Source organism: Ranitomeya variabilis, chromosome 1, assembly GCF_051348905.1.
Source record: "Ranitomeya variabilis isolate aRanVar5 chromosome 1, aRanVar5.hap1, whole genome shotgun sequence".
NCBI lineage: Eukaryota > Metazoa > Chordata > Amphibia > Anura > Dendrobatidae > Ranitomeya > Ranitomeya variabilis.
Window position 1 is genome coordinate 666648192 of NC_135232.1, and position 13021 is coordinate 666661212.

A 13021-nucleotide genomic window follows, 5' to 3' on the forward strand; every position below is an offset into this window, starting at 1 on the left:
TATTCGTCCGTCTTCTTCCCCTCTTGGTGCGGGATTCTTTTTTGTGGCAAAAAAGGACGGATCTTTGAGACCTTGTATTGATTATCGGCTTTTAAATAAGATCACTGTCAAATTTCAGTATCCTTTACCGCTGTTGTCTGACTTGTTTGCCCGGATTAAGGGTGCCAAGTGGTTCACCAAGATAGACCTTCGTGGTGCGTACAACCTTGTGCGCATTAAGCAAGGTGATGAATGGAAAACCGCATTCAATACGCCCGAAGGTCATTTTGAGTACTTGGTGATGCCTTTTGGGCTCTCCAATGCGCCTTCAGTTTTTCAGTCCTTTATGCATGACATTTTCCGGAAGTATCTGGATAAATTTTTGATTGTTTATCTGGATGATATTTTGGTTTTTTCTGATAATTGGGATTCGCATGTGGAGCAGTTCAGGTTGGTCTTTAAAATTTTGCGTGAAAATTCTTTGTTTGTCAAGGGCTCAAAGTGTCTCTTTGGTGTACAGAAGGTTCCCTTTTTGGGGTTCATTTTTTCCCCTTCTGCTGTGGAGATGGACCCAGTCAAGGTCCGAGCTATTCTTGATTGGACTCAGCCCTCGTCAGTTAAGAGTCTTCAGAAGTTCTTGGGCTTCGCTAACTTCTACCGTCGTTTTATTGCTAATTTTTCTAGCATTGTGAAACCTTTGACGGATATGACCAAAAAGGGCTCCGATGTAGCTAACTGGGCTCCTGCTGCCGTGGAGGCTTTCCAGGAGTTGAAACGCCGGTTTACTTCGGCGCCTGTTTTGTGCCAGCCTGACGTCTCACTTCCCTTTCAGGTTGAGGTGGATGCTTCGGAGATTGGGGCAGGGGCCGTTTTGTCGCAGAGAGGCCCTGGTTGCTCTGTTATGAAACCTTGTGCCTTTTTCTCTAGGAAGTTTTCGCCTGCCGAGCGAAATTATGATGTGGGCAATCGGGAGTTGTTGGCCATGAAATGGGCATTTGAGGAGTGGCGTCATTGGCTCGAGGGTGCTAAGCATCGTGTGGTGGTCTTGACTGATCACAAAAATCTGATGTATCTCGAGTCTGCTAAACGCCTTAATCCGAGACAGGCCCGCTGGTCATTGTTTTTCTCCCGCTTTGATTTTGTTGTCTCGTATTTACCAGGTTCAAAGAATGTGAAGGCCGATGCTCTTTCTAGGAGCTTTGTGCCTGATGCTCCTGGAGTCGCTGATCCTGTTGGTATTCTTAAAGATGGAGTTATCTTGTCAGCTATTTCTCCGGATCTGCGACGTGTGTTGCAGAGATTTCAGGCTGATAGGCCTGAGTCTTGTCCACCTGACAGACTGTTTGTCCCGGATAAGTGGACCAGCAGAGTCATTTCCGAGGTTCATTCCTCGGTGTTGGCAGGTCACCCGGGAATTTTTGGCACCAGAGATCTGGTGGCCAGGTCCTTTTGGTGGCCTTCCTTGTCAAGGGATGTGCGGTCATTTGTGCAGTCCTGTGGGACTTGTGCTCGAGCTAAGCCTTGCTGTTCTCGTGCCAGCGGTTTGCTCTTGCCCTTGCCTGTCCCGAAGAGACCTTGGACACATATCTCCATGGATTTCATTTCTGATCTTCCGCTATCTCAGGGCATGTCCGTTATCTGGGTGATATGTGATCGCTTCTCCAAGATGGTCCATTTGGTTCCTTTGCCTAAGCTGCCTTCCTCTTCCGATCTGGTTCCTGTGTTTTTCCAGAACGTGGTTCGTTTGCACGGCATCCCTGAGAATATTGTGTCAGACAGAGGATCCCAGTTCGTTTCCAGGTTCTGGCGATCCTTTTGTAGTAGGATGGGCATTGATTTGTCGTTTTCGTCTGCTTTCCATCCTCAGACTAATGGACAGACGGAGCGAACCAATCAGACTTTGGAGGCTTATTTGAGGTGTTTTGTCTCTGCTGATCAGGACGATTGGGTGACATTCTTGCCGTTGGCTGAGTTTGCCCTTAATAATCGGGCTAGTTCCGCCACCTTGGTTTCGCCTTTTTTCTGCAACTCTGGTTTCCATCCTCGCTTTTCTTCGGGTCATGTGGAGCCTTCTGACTGTCCTGGGGTGGATTCTGTGGTGGATAGGTTGCAGCAGATCTGGAATCATGTGGTGGACAACTTGAAGTTGTCACAGGAGAAGGCTCAGCGCTTTGCCAACCGCCGCCGCGGTGTGGGTCCCCGACTACGCGTTGGGGATTTGGTATGGCTTTCTTCCCGCTTTGTTCCTATGAAGGTCTCCTCTCCCAAATTTAAGCCTCGTTTTATTGGGCCTTACAAGATATTGGAAATCCTTAATCCTGTATCTTTTCGTCTGGATCTTCCTGTGTCGTTTGCTATTCACAATGTATTTCATAGGTCCTTGTTGCGGCGGTACATTGTGCCTGTAGTTCCTTCTGCTGAGCCTCCTGCTCCGGTGTTGGTTGAGGGCGAGTTGGAGTACGTGGTGGAGAAGATCTTGGATTCTCGCCTCTCCAGGCGGAGGCTTCAGTACCTGGTCAAGTGGAAGGGCTATGGTCAGGAGGATAATTCCTGGGTGGTCGCCTCTGATGTTCATGCGGCCGATTTAGTTAGTGCCTTTCATGCCGCTCATCCTGATCGCCCTGGTGGTCGTGGTGAGGGTTCGGTGACCCCTCACTAAGGGGGGGGTACTGTTGTGAATTTGATTTTTGCTCCCTCTAGTGGTTACTAGTTTTTTGACTCTGGTTTTTCTGTCATTCCTTTTATCCGCACCTGGGTCGTTAGTTAGGGGTGTTGCTATATAAGCTCCCTGGACCTTCAGTTCAATGCCTGGCAACGTAGTTATCAGAGCTAGTCTGCTGTGCTCTTGTCTACTGATCCTGGTTCCAGTTATATCAGCTAAGTCTGCCTTTTGCTTTTTGCTATTTGTTTTGGTTTTGTATTTTTGTCCAGCTTGTTCCTAATCTATATCCTGACCTTTGCTGGAAGCTCTAGGGGGCTGGTGTTCTCCCCCCGGACCGTTAGACGGTTCGGGGGTTCTTGAATTTCCAGTGTGGATTTTGATAGGGTTTTTGTTGACCATATAAGTTACCTTTCTTTATTCTGCTATCAGTAAGCGGGCCTCTCTGTGCTAAACCTGATTCATTTCTGTGTTTGTCATTTCCTCTTACCTCACCGTCATTATTTGTGGGGGGCTTCTATCCAGCTTTGGGGTCCCCTTCTCTGGAGGCAAGAAAGGTCTTTGTTTTCCTCTACTAGGGGTAGCTAGATTCTCCGGCTGGCGCGTGTCATCTAGAATCAACGTAGGAATGATCCCCGGCTACTTCTAGTGTTGGCGTTAGGAGTAGATATATGGTCAACCCAGTTACCACTGCCCTATGAGCTGGATTTTTGTATTCTGCAGACTTCCACGTTCCTCTGAGACCCTCGCCATTGGGGTCATAACAGTGAATGTGACCTCCTAATGCTGCAAATTCCAGAAATGAGCATTTTCAGTTCTTTAAAACATATCAAATGTTTAGAAATTCTACTGTGCGTAATAATTTGGAACAGTGCATTTTGAGTTTTTATTCATTTTGGAGAGTATACTGTTATCATTGGGAGGTTTCTTCAATAAAATTCGATGTATAATCTAACGGGTGATGACTTTTATTAGACTGACTGTCATTTGCACCGACCATTTAGGAAAATCTGATAAAAATGTAATTTGCATAATAATTTGGAACATAGTGTATAGCAGCCACGCGGTATATAACACAGCCCACGTAGTATACAGCAGTGTGGGCACCATATCCCTGTTTAAAAAAATAATTAAAATAAAAAATAGTTATATACTCACCCGCCGGGATCCAGCGAAGCTCTGGAGATGCGAAAGGCTGCCGCCATCTTCCGTTCCCAGGAGGCATTGCAAAATTACCCACATGACTTAGCGGTCTCGTGAGACTGCTAAGTCTTCTGGGTAATTTCGCAATGCATCTCTGGGAACGGAAGATGGCAGGAGCCGCGCGCACCTTGGCGGACTACGGAGGGTGAGAATAGCAGGGTTTTTTTAAATTATTTTTAACATTACCTGTTTTTACTATTGATGCTGCATAGGCAGCATCAATAGTAAAAAGTTGGGGACACACAGGGTTAATAGCAGTGATAACGGAGTGGATTACCCGCCACATAACGCGGTCCGTTTCCGCTGGCATTAACCCTGTGTTAGCGGTGACTGGAGGTGAGTATGCGGGCGCCGGGCACTGACTGCAGGGGAGTAGGGAGGGACTAATCGGACTGTGCCCATCGCTGATTGGTCGCCGGCAGCCATGACAGGCAGCTGGCGAGACCAATCAGCGACATGGGATTTCCGTTACGGAAGTTGCGGACAGAAAGACGGAAGTACCCCTTAGACAATTATATATATAGATAATGTTCACTGTTTTGGTGACCAAAAATGAAATGATCCCAAATGAAGTGGTACTTTTAAAATAAAATGTAATTTTTATTGACATAATAGTTTAAAAACATACAGAGTAGAAAGGTGCTAGATCCAATTAAAGAGGGACCTATGTGCCATGGGGTATTCCAAAACAGTAGCCATATATCAATAAAAATAGTATGAAAAAATAAAGTACTAATTGGTATAAAGTGCAAAAAATATTATGAGAAAATATTCAGGTAAATGACATAAGGAAGAAATTATGCCCCATTTGTATCACAAGATATTAGCTACATTAGCATGCTTATTCATGTTGTGGAGATAATATATAAGGAATAGTATACCTTTCACAAGTCATGTACTGCCACTATATGCATGGGTAAGCTTATACCAGTATTGTAATGCTACAAAAACAAGTCAATATGTGAATGGCAAAATACCTGATCCATGTGGAAATCCCTGGCGTCCCTCTAGCCCGACGCGCGTTTCGCAATGCTTCTTCGGGTACCACTTCATTTGAGATCATTTAATTTCTGGTCACCAAAGCAGTGAACTATATATTTCTTTAGTGGTACATTACCCAATTGGTATATATATATATATGTGTTGATATTTTGGGGCACTTTTTTGTGAATTAATATATTATATAATATAAACTAAGAAGAACTGGCTTTCATAGGATATCGTACATGTCTCTAACAGGGTATATAAAAATAATGTGATGATCCTTTTACAGAATAAATGAACATGATATATAAGACAAAAATATCGGGAGGAAATTTAAAAATTCCAATTCAATCTGTAGGGGGAAGCGCTATTCTACCTGATATATGTATGCATGTAAGTATGTACACACATACGCGTGTGTGTGTGTGTGGTATATATATATATATATATATATATATATATATATATATATATATATATATAATTTATCTACGGCCCCCACACATTATCCCCACAGTCCCTACTCCCTATTCCCTACTGTACACGTGCTTTAGCAAAACTAATGTTTATTTGGTCCTGCCAATAAAGCTTCTTTGAATTAGAAATATAATGTATTGGTATATATATATATATATATATATATATATATATATATATATATATATATATGTGTGTGTATATGTGTGTATATGTGTATACATGTGTGTGTATGTATAAATATATATTATCTATGTATATGCAGTATGTACAGTGTATATGCACATATGTGTGTGCATGAGAGTATATATATATACAGTATATTGATATATATATGTATTTATGTGTATATACGTGTTTACATGTGTATTTGTATATATATATATATATATATATATATATATATATATATATATATGTATATATACACATTTTTATGTGTGTGTATATGGGAATACATTATTATTATTTATTTATATAGCACCATTAATTCCATGGTGCTGTAGATGAGAAAGGGGTTACATACAGAGTTATAGATAACGTTTACAGTAAACAAATTTTACTATGACAGACTGGTACAGAGGGGAGAGGACCGTCTCCTTGTGGACTTACATTCTATATATATTCTACATATATAACTATATATCTAGATATATATTTAATGTATATATGTATGTATATATGTACTATGTGTGTATGTGTGTATATATACATATATTCATATACCTAATACATGCACACTTAATATACACACACATACTGTACACATTGCATACACACGTACATACTGCAAATACACACAGAATATATATTTATATATATATATATATATATATACACACACATACACATGTATACACATATACACACACACACACATATAAATATATGAGTTAGCACTTTCCTCTGCAGAATTAAGTGAAATGTTTTTCTTCCCAATGCTTTAGTCTTGGTGTGTCTGTGGCAGTGCCCTCACCTTCTTTCCATAATGCCATGTTTCAGAACATCTTGTCTAGCCCCCAATCAACATTTGAAGGTCTGGGACCCTGTTTAATATTGTCAGATGGCCTGGAAAATTAAAAACCCAATTAAAGGCACAGTACGCGGGTCAGCTCTTCTGCATATCAAAAGGTTTCCTCTGGCTATTCTGCTCAAATTATATCCGTTAACAGCTCACTTTGCAGAACATGAAATAGCACAGCATTTACTAGTAATAAGTACTTTCCAGTTGATACATTTCAAACATAAACCACTTTTATGGACCTAGAAAAAGTACAAGTCACAATGGATCCAAGCATTTCAGAGGGGAAAAATGACAATTTGATTATAACTGTGATTGTTAAGGAAAAGAAATGTATTTTATTCACATGCTGGAGGGTGGAGAGCAAGACACACATTTTCTCTACAATTAAAGGTAGTTTTTCTTTAGCACTTTTTCCCCTCATCTTCTTTTACAACGACCGAGCAGATTATTATTTTTTTTTCTTTTCTAATTTGTATCTATATTTAATATTCTTCCTGCATATTTGTGTGTGGGGAAATCATTTCAATGGCTTTTCTTTTTTTTATGGTAGCGGTATAAAAAAAAAACGTTGTTTAGCTCGGGTATTAATGCACAACTAAAGGTTGATAATGGAAGTGTTCAATACACTAAAAGCTTTCAAGATAAATGCAAATGAGAAAAGCACAAAAAAAAGACATTTTTAGAGAGGATTTCTCCCCCATCAGCGCGGCATAATATTAAGTCAAACTAGGAGAGATATGGAAGATTCTGGCCATTTGCTATGATTTTTAAAGACATGGAATCTGACAGAGAAGACACAAAACACATCAATATTTTTCAACATATTCTATTAACTAAGCAGCTGCGATGGGGATTTAAAATGTTAGCACAGACTGCCTCCCTTTAGAGTTTCTGCAGTGTCAAAAATCTTCAAGTTTTGCATAATGCATTTCAAGTCCATATGTAAAGATTTTTCAAAGCAATGTCATGTACGCCGCTGCAAAAATAGCATGTTCGCCGCTGATGAGAATGGCACGGAAGCGCAGGAGCGAAGCAGATGAGCACAAGGAAGAAGAAGAAAGGTAGATTAAAAAAATTTATTTATCCTGTCCCAGACAACTGCCTCGGCCTATAAACATAACGATGCCCTTAGCAAACATTATGCTTCCAGATAAGACTCCACGTTTACAGGCGGCTTCTCCTAAAGCAGCAAAACGTCAGCGATCAACGTTCAAGACCACATTGCGTGTAGGGTGTTTAACTCTTTCCTCAGCCCAAATTACATGACTTTGGCATACCTTTGAAGCGCTAAAGTCAAAAACACAACAAAAAGCAGAAAATTCTTTCTCGATGTGCAAACAATATATTGGCATACCGTATAAGGGGGATGTAAATATAAACTGAGATGGCCACCTAAAGGAGATGCTATATGAAAAGCTAATTAAATCTATATAAGGCTTACCAAAATAAGCATATTCAGTACTTCCTAACTATTGCAGAAGCCTAAAAACAACGAAAGCCTAAGCATTAAAGAACAATAACAATATTAATATGTAATAGACAAATATGATTAAAATATACACGAGGTTAAAAACCACAAATTATGTGACCACAACATGATGGCAAGAATACAATAATTAAAAAGATATCATAGTGATATAATATTCAGTCATTTATAGCCTAAATAGATATAATAAATAAAGTCAAATGGCAGTCGGAAAAATAAGGAAAAAGAGGAAGGTGAACAATAAATCCAGTGGGGTAAACTCCAAATCACGATCTCAATCCTTATAGTACAGACAGGTAGAAATGTAGATACCCACAACTTATAAAAGCAGTACCAGGAAACCAGGAAAAAGAGATTGCAACCATAAGCATGTTTCGCAGTAGCTTCCTCAGGGATACCTTTTTCATTATGATACATATATTTACATTATATATGTGTGTATGTGTGTGTGTATATACATAGATATAATATTCAGCTATTCATGAACCAAGTAGATATAATAAATAGCGCCAAATGGCAATTGTAAAAGTAAGGAGATGATGAAAGGTGAACAATAAATCCAATGTGGTAAAATCCCACTCCAGGACCTCAAGCCTTATAATATAGACAAGTGGAAAACTAGATAGACTCAACATATAAACAGAGTACAGGGACACCAAGTACAAACATATCGACGTCTCGTGACACAATACATGTTTCGCAATAGCTTCCTCAGGCGTGTCTTCTATTATGTACAAATAGAAACAATAAATAGAGTGTGGTAAACTCCCAATAGGGACCCCAATCCTTATGATACAGACTTGTAGAAAAGTAGATGCGCTCAACACGTAAACAGAGTACTGCTACTTCAGGCAAAACAGTTGGTGACTCATTATCTTCCTCAGGGGTGCCTATTTAGTTATTGTATTTTTTACATCAGTTTGTGGTGCAGATTATTCTTCTTATGTCACATCATGGATGCAGCTGTAGTAAGAATCTGATTGGTTGTGCTAAACTCCTTTGTTGTACACTGTATGGGAAGTATGTTCAGCTATAACATATCTGGGTATGTCAGCAGAGTAGAATTTGTGCATTGTTATGCATTTTTATGGTTTTTCCAAAATTTTTACTGCACGATACACTGCCGTGTACAAATGAATAAAATGATAAGTTCAGCACGGCTACATAAGTAAAGACAATACAGTAGATCAGACTATATGACTGGACTGCCAGTCGGAAATCCTAACCTATTTCTGGAAAACGTGTTTGAAACATTTTTTTTCATTTGTTTAGTCTTATTCTTGTCATCAGGTCTAGTTTTATTATCCATGGCAGTAACAATCAGCAGTATAGACATTTGTATCATGTACGTCCACACTTTACTAGTTAACTGCTGTCAATCAATGTTTACAAAGAACCTTTTCTGGCACCTTACAGGTTAATTATAACCAGTCTCTAAAAAATTTTTAAAAAAAAATCTAGCTCGTTTCTCCCTGCATCGCCTCTATAGTTCTTAAAAGTTCTGTAGTTTAAAATAAGAAAGGTAAAAAGAAAAGAAATTGGCTTTTTTCCCGCTCGCGGAGAAACAATGTATAATAATATGTCAGCCGAGATTGAGCAATTTGGAGAAGTGACGGGTGAAAGGACATAATGTTCTTTTTTTCCCTTGTCACGGTCGGTATTTTTCTGTCAGTTTTTGCGGCGTGTGGAGAACACAAGGCTGACAGCCATCCAGTCATTCCTAGCAGCGGCTCCGGGATCACAGCTACTTTTATGCACACTAAAATGTGGGATGAAAGACTGGGGAGAGGAAGTAGAAAGAGTTAGATAAGAAGACATTCTCTTTCATATCTGCTACAGATACTTCTGGGCCCATTATCAATATACAGCGAATTGCCTTATCTCCACTTAACTCCTTGTTGAAATGAGGCATGATTATTATTATTGATTTAGACCGTTAATTATGATTAGATTCCATATATCAATACATTGTACATAGAACATAATTTGAAATAATGCCTAAACTAGATATATAGAGAAACCTTCCCATACAGTCCGTAATGGAATCTTTACAGAAGTTCATAAAATATCACAAAATCACTGGAAATTTTACCAGATAGTAGAACACATCCATGGGTAAGTAATGTGATGGTATTGAAAATTCGAAGTAAAGGGCACAATTTTCACAACATTCCATACTGTACTTTCCTGAAATATGTAATATGGGGGTTTGTTTGGCAGGTTTTTCTTTTTTTTTTGCCAAAGTGTTTTGATGGCACCATCATGGCAAGTACCATGCTCAGAATTGAGAATATTGATAATGAATTAACAATTTTGAGAGAGAAAAAAGCAAATTTCTGTGTAAAGATAATTACAAAGTTTCATATTTTCAATGTGTAGTATTGAAATATGTACTAAAAATTGAAACTAGCCTATTTTTTTTACCTTCCTGACCAATTACAATTTTACAATTCTGATCAGTGTCACCTTATGTGTGATAAGATTGTGTAATAAGCTACCACGGAAAAATAATTAAAACGCTAAAAATCTACAACTGACCCACCCTGTTCCTGTACAGATTAGAGATTCTGATCCCACAGTCCTTACGTGGGCTGGAATAGCCCTAACAACAGACTAAACTATAGTAGCTCAGACCTATGTTGCCTGAAAGGCCATCAAGCCATTCACATTTCTCCTAAGGAACCAGAGGGCAGAGCAGAGTGCAATTTACCTACAGAACGATAAGGGTATGTGTCCACGTTCAGGATTGCATCAGGATTTGGTCAGGATTTTTCATCAGTATTTGTAGCCAAAACCAGGAGTTGGTGATAAATGCAGAAGTGGTGCATATGTTTCTATTATACTTTTCCTCTAATTGTTCCACTCCTGGTTTTGGCTTACAAATACTGATGAAAAATCCTGACCAAATCCTGATGCAATCCTGAACGTGGACACATACCCTAGCAGTATTTGGTCAGTATTTTACATCAGTATTTGTAAGCCAAAACCAGGAGTGGAACAATTAGAGGAAAAGTATAATAGAAACATATGCACCACTTCTGCATTTATCACCCACTCCTGGTTTTGGCTTACACATACTGATGTAAAATACTGACCAAATACTGCTAGTGTGACGGCAGCCTTAAGTGTGCTGAGATAGAAAGAGATCCCAGAGTGAGCAAAACAAACCACAAAATACAAAATGAAAAGATAAGATACGTACTGCTAGATAATAAATAATAAATAGTAGATAGGTGCAGGGTAAAAAGTAATATCATCAGAGAGAGAAATCCTAGCTGGACTTTCACTGACTGACACAAGCAATGGCAGTATTGCTGGACATCCAATTGAGAATATCCAAAGAAGGGGGAAAGTGTATAACACCGCACCCTAAAAGTGACAAATGAAGAAATAAAAACACCTGTCAATCTAACACGACTAAAAAAAGAATGCCAGACAATAAACACCAGGAGAAAAGGTGTATTTGCTGTGGCTCTGAGGATAGAGAAGCTAACCACAAAACTCAGGCTTGAGGGTTCAAACCCAAATACATGACAGTGTGGTGATCACTCTGGGACTCTTCAATGTGTCCCAGTGATTCTGAGATTGATTTTCAGTGGCAAATTGTACTTTATGTTAGTGGTAAATTTGGGCATATTTTTTATGTGTTTATTTGTGAAAATATCAGAATTTTGGAGAAAATGTAGCAATTTTCAAACTTTCTGTTTTTTTGCTCTTAGACCAATTAGTCATGCTTTACAAATAATACATAACATTTCCCACATGTTTACTTTACATTAGCATCACTTTTAAAAACATATTTTTATTTAGTAAGTTGGAAGGGTTAAAAATGTATCATCAATTTCTAATTTTTCCATCAAAATTTTAAAAAAACATTTCTTTTTGGGACCACATTATGTTTCAAGTGACATTGAGGAGCCTATGTGAAAATACTCAAAAGTGACTCCATTTTTAAAAGGGCAACCCTCAAAGTGCTCAAAACCAGATTCAAGAAGTTTATTAACCCTTTAGGCACTTCACATGCATTACAGCAATGTGGATGAAAAAAATGAACATTTTAATATTCCCACCAAAATGTTCATTTAGCCCCAAATTTAAAATTTTGCTTTTTTACCAAAGTAACAGGAGAAATTGAACTTTACAATTTGCTGTGTGATGTCTCCTGTGTATGCTGATTAGCCATATGTGGAAAAAACTACTGTTTGGCCGCATGGCAGGGCTCAGAAGGGAAGGAGCGCCATTAGACTTTTGGAGCACAAAATTTACTGGAATAGATAGCCATGTCGGGTATGGAGAGCCCTTAATGTGCCTAAACAGTAGAAGTCCTCCACAAGTGATCCCATTTTGGAAACTAGACCCCTCAAGGAATTTATCTAGAGGTGTGGTGAGTACCTTGAACCTGCAGGTGCATCACAGAATTTTATTAAATTAATTGAAAATTAAAAAAAACAATTTTACCCACAGAAATGATGCTTTAGCCACACATTGTTCATTTTCACAAGGGTTACAGGAGAAAATAGGCCTTACAATTTGTTGTGCAATTTCTCCTGAGTTCGTCAATATCCTATATGTGGTTGGAAACTACTTTTCAGGCACAGTGCAAAATTCAAAAGGGAAGGAGCTCCATATTGAAGTTTAAATTTTGTTGAAATGGTTTGAGGGTGTCATGTCACATTGGCAGAGCCTCTGAGTGGCCAAAACAGTAGAAACCCCCATGAGTGACCCCATTTTAAAAACTACACTCTTCAGTTAACTCATCCAGTGTGTGCAGTGAGCATATTGATCCCAGTGGTGTGTCACAACATTTTATACTGTTGGGCAGTGAAGAAAAAATAATTACATTTTTATCAGTAAAATGTTGTTTTAGCCCCAACTTTCTATTTCTTACAAACTGGACCACATAAAAGGACCACATATTTTGTTCACACAGTTGATCACACAATTTTTCCTGAGTTTACTAATATCCCATACATTGTTGGAAACTATTTTTGATGCACAGTGCAAAGCTCAGAAGGGAAGAAGCACCATATTTTAATCCAGATTTTGCTGGCATGGTTTGCGGGTGCCATGTCACATTGGCAGAGTCCGTGAGGTGCTAGAATGGCAGAACCCTATATAAATGACCCCATTTTACAAACTGCACCCCTCAGTGAATACATCTAGTGATGCAGTGAGGATATTGACACCACAGGTGTGTCACAGAATTTCA